The sequence below is a fragment of the Anarrhichthys ocellatus genome, unplaced genomic scaffold (assembly GCF_004355925.1).
Source record: "Anarrhichthys ocellatus isolate YVR2014 unplaced genomic scaffold, GSC_Weel_1.0 scaffold25, whole genome shotgun sequence".
In the NCBI taxonomy this organism is placed as follows: Eukaryota; Metazoa; Chordata; class Actinopteri; order Perciformes; family Anarhichadidae; genus Anarrhichthys; species Anarrhichthys ocellatus.
Genome location: NW_022280055.1, coordinates 843,451 through 847,611, shown reverse-complemented (window position 1 = coordinate 847,611; position 4,161 = coordinate 843,451). Strand labels below are relative to the sequence as shown.

General features: G+C 43.2%; 1 protein-coding gene across 1 annotated transcript in view; it reads left to right on the top strand.

Annotated features, from left to right (window-relative positions):
* Positions 1-261: 261 nt before the first annotated feature.
* The window catches only part of fut8b (fucosyltransferase 8b (alpha (1,6) fucosyltransferase)), an 86,306-nt gene continuing 82,406 nt past the window's right edge, over positions 262-4,161 (top strand). The window contains exon 1 of the mRNA XM_031861625.1: positions 262-426. The gene's annotated coding sequence lies outside the window, so the exon portion shown is untranslated. The remainder of the gene's footprint in view (positions 427-4,161) is intronic.

Here is a 4,161-nt window from a genome sequence, read left to right as displayed (position 1 = left end):
TGCAGACAGACTGAAAAGAAAAGGGGGCTCTGTGTATGACAGCGAACATCCACAGAGAGGGCGTGAGTCATTGGCTTTGGCTGGATAAGAACCCGTGTCCGTTGAGAGATGGGGCTCACCTCGCCGTTACCCATAAATCCCGAATGCTCTCATTATTAAGTGAATTCATCTTGTCAGGGGCCGGGATGTGGCTCAATTTCCGCTCCAGATTGCCATCCTGCTTTATTGAGTGGTCTCTGTCCTCAGTCGGAGGGAGGAGACGCCCTTGCCAAAACGAAGCTGGCGCGTGATGACGGCCCGCCATTGACATCTTTACAGCTTCATCCTCCGCTGACTTTTCATACGCTTCCGCCTCACACTCTCACATTGTGCTGAGTCACGGTGGTCCAGCACCAGGGATTTGTTTTACTATGGGAAACCGGATGGGTAACTGTGTTTGTTTGTTTGTCCATTTATCATGTCAAGCAGTGGCTCTGTTGTTTTTTTCGTCATTGAAATCACAATGTCGGTCGACGTACTTTGATCATTTTAACATCATGCTGTTCAGAGCTTTCCCTGCTAGTGCACCATAATCAAAGTCCAGACACACAAGCATACCCCTCGCTATCTGTGTGTATCTTTGGGTGGCTTGTCATTATTCTGCTTTGCATCCTCTTTAACATAGATATCAGTGGGAGAGGGGCCCTGTCTACAATCCTGTTGGGGGAGCAGACTGAAGCCAGCATGGCCATCATTGCATCCGTGCTTGTCACTCTGGGTGTGTTATCATTAACGGAAGGCAGATAGCGGGGAGGAACGAAACACAAAGTCACTCGGCTGCTGATTTGGCAGCTGTCTCTCTCTCTCTCTCTCTCTCTCTCTCTCTGTCTGTCTGAAACTATTAGGTGTGTTTGTCTTCAGTGTCGTGGAGTTCAGTGTGTTCTCAGGCTGCTGAATGGTCTTTGTGATAACACGCATTCGTTGGTGAGTGGGTTTATCCTTGGGTCTGTGTACTCTGCTAGAAGAAAATCAAATGCAGTTTAGCTGATTTTCTGTTTGTTTGGGCTCAGCTGGCCATTGGGATAACTAATTTGGTGGGATGAATGCTGTGTCCAGGTTTAAAGTAATGGATTGTGCTCTAGTATATAGTATATCATAATGTTAAAGAATGAGTAAAAACATGGGGTTTTCATAATACTGTAGAGGCGGATGGTACCTTTAAATGACCCCTAGCGAGGTTTTCTTGTGAACAATCACAATAGTATATATTTAGTGTTTCTCATCAAAATGCATTGTGTGAAGCAGTGAATGCATTTCTTTTTCATCATTACACATTTGCACAGCAAATTTGTTGACTATTATGAAATATGCACTGTATACATCCAACAACCCGGTCTCACTCCCAACTCTTCAAATATTGACAGATGGTCGCTGCTACTCGGCGTCTGAATCCGACGGTACTCTCCAAGGGTCACTGTTTGGTCAAACACAAGACTCACAGCTGCTACAACGTGTGCACAGCGTCACTGACGCAGTAAGCAAATGCAAAGCAGACTTTTAAGGACTCTTTCACTCCTTTAGTTCGGTTCATTTGGTCCGAAACCCAGGGGGAAAAAAATGGCACTTTGCAGCATTTTAGCTCTATTTCGGTTCATGTTGACTTTTTAAAAAATGGACATGAAGTTATAACAACTGACAGATGACTGGCAGATTGACAGTTGTGGTGATGTCTTCCTGCATCATCATCATTCTTTCTATGCTACTACAGAATGCTTCAAATACTGAAGAAGTAAGTCAAAATCACTCTTTAATTCTTCCACACCTTCTTAACTAAACACAGAGCGTTTTGAAGTTCTTGAATATAAATACTCCTCTCTGTCTGCTTTGGATTCTGCTCATAAAGTCTACAGCCTGCACAGGCATGCACTAAAAGCTGATACCTGCCACACACAGTGCACGCAATATAAAAAATATCTCTCCAAGCATTCACTGCCGGTGCACCTCCCATTTACAGCAGGAGATCTCCCAGATAACCCACTATCGCACAAATTAGAATAGTCACTCAGCCAGCTCCCCTTCAGCACATTCTTTAACGCCTGCAGAGTTGTGACAGTCGCAAACTAGCAGGATTCAATTTAAAATCTCCACTTGACATGTAAGTATGAGATGGCGCTTTAGCACAATCTTTCTCACGGGGGTGACAAGGGTTTTCCAATAAGGTAAGACTCCCGTGCTGAGCACAGTTCCTGATTTGGCAACTCACTCCCAACTTATCAAATATGGACACTTGGTCAGTGCCCCTCGGTGGGTGATACCGACGCACCGAGGAACCCTTAAGCGTCTGTATGAGATGCACCAGGCTTTAACAAACTCCAATATAAACCCATCCTCATCATTGTAAGATGGTCAAAGCAACTGACGACAAAGATACAGAGCGACAAAGTCTGCTCAGGGTGGGTGGGAGAGGAGGTTCGGTCTTCGTGTCCCGTATGAAACCAAGTCAACGGTGAGTTATTTTACCGTAGTGTTGTTGCATAACTTACTAATGAAAGTTAAAACAGAATAGAATCTATCTTTATTGTCATTGTGCTTCAAACAATGACAATCTGTTAAACATGTTACGTAACAAACGTACTTATTTTAACCACCAAAATCTTATCCTAAACCTGTCCAAGTAGTTTTAGTGCTTAAGTAAACCCGTGTAGGAAGTTTATTTTGAGAAATTATGCATATAATGAGTGGAAACTGACACGCCGTCCCTGACACGTCCAAAACTGATGCTAGAGGGGTAGCTAAAGCGCCATAGTGTGATGCGTAGGGTCACTGACCATGATGTGGTATTTGATGAGCTGGCAGTGAGAATATGTTGGATTTGGACCTTGCAATTTCGTTTTACAATGAATTCCAAATGGGTGACATTTTATTTTCCTTGAGTCTACCAATGAATTTCATAGATGCCCAGTTTACTTCCTCATTACGTCTAAATGTTAGCCACTGCCACAGATGGAGGAGCAAGAGTCATTGAATCATCTTGTGACAGTAAACAAGTTACTGCCATCAACCATGAAGAGGTATACAGGTGGAACTATTTGAGAGCAGATGTCAGCTTCGCTGTCAACGGAGAGCTCTTGAAATCGCATATCATAAACCTTGAACTCTCTCACCTCAGTTCAGAATACTGAAAGCTGCTGGCCTCGAAGGTATTGTGGAGCAGTGCTACACTGTCATTTGTCTATATTTACTCTGCCGTGCAAAAACAGCTTTTAAGAGAAATAAAGGTGTGAGTGACACAGCGGAGATGACATTAGAAATGCTGGGACATGTGGATTGAAAATGAGCAGACGCTGGAAACTCGCCACAAGTCAGTAAAATTAATGAACCCTCATGAATGAGTGGTGAAATGTTTGACAGGCTACGCGGCAAGTGGGTACTTTTCACTCAATTACTGTAATACATGAGGGGTAAGAGAATTTCGATTGCTTCCAATTAAGGCTGCAGCTAACACTATCAACCAATATAATACTCACCATTTTTTATAATTTAGTAAGCAAGTTGACAGTGACGTGACTGTCAGCATCTTTACAAATGCCCATTACTATCCCACTGAGCTCAAGGTGTGTGTCTTCTAATTGCTTGTTTTCTTCGACCAGCAGTCCAAATGCTTCAATTATAGAAAACTTTTAGAATTTGCTGCTTTTCTTATGTTATATGAGAATAAACTAAATGTATTTTTGGTTTTGGACTGTTGGGCAGACGAAACATGTAATTTAAAGATGTTATCTTGGAGCATTTTTCAATTTTTGGGGGGAATATTCTGGACAAAACTGTAATGTTAGTCCAAGCGTGTGCAGTAGTCAAGTGACGTTCTACTTATTGCCACGTTACCTATGTCTTTGCACCTCAGCAATCCTGCAATCTTCGTATCACATGTACAGTATATATTGTAAGTATGGCATCATGATATATTGCTACCTTATTCAAAGGACGACGTTAACGGCGATGGTGATGGTGTTAACGGGGAGCAGTGAGAGGGGACGAACGTAAAGGCACGCTCACAGAGGAATGCTGAAGACTGCAGTGAGAGCTATGTTGAGGCTTCAGTGACACCTGCTGGAGGCATGAAACGCACTTGAGGGAGAGAGAGAGAGAGAGAGAGAGAGAGAGAGAGAGAGAGAGAGAGAG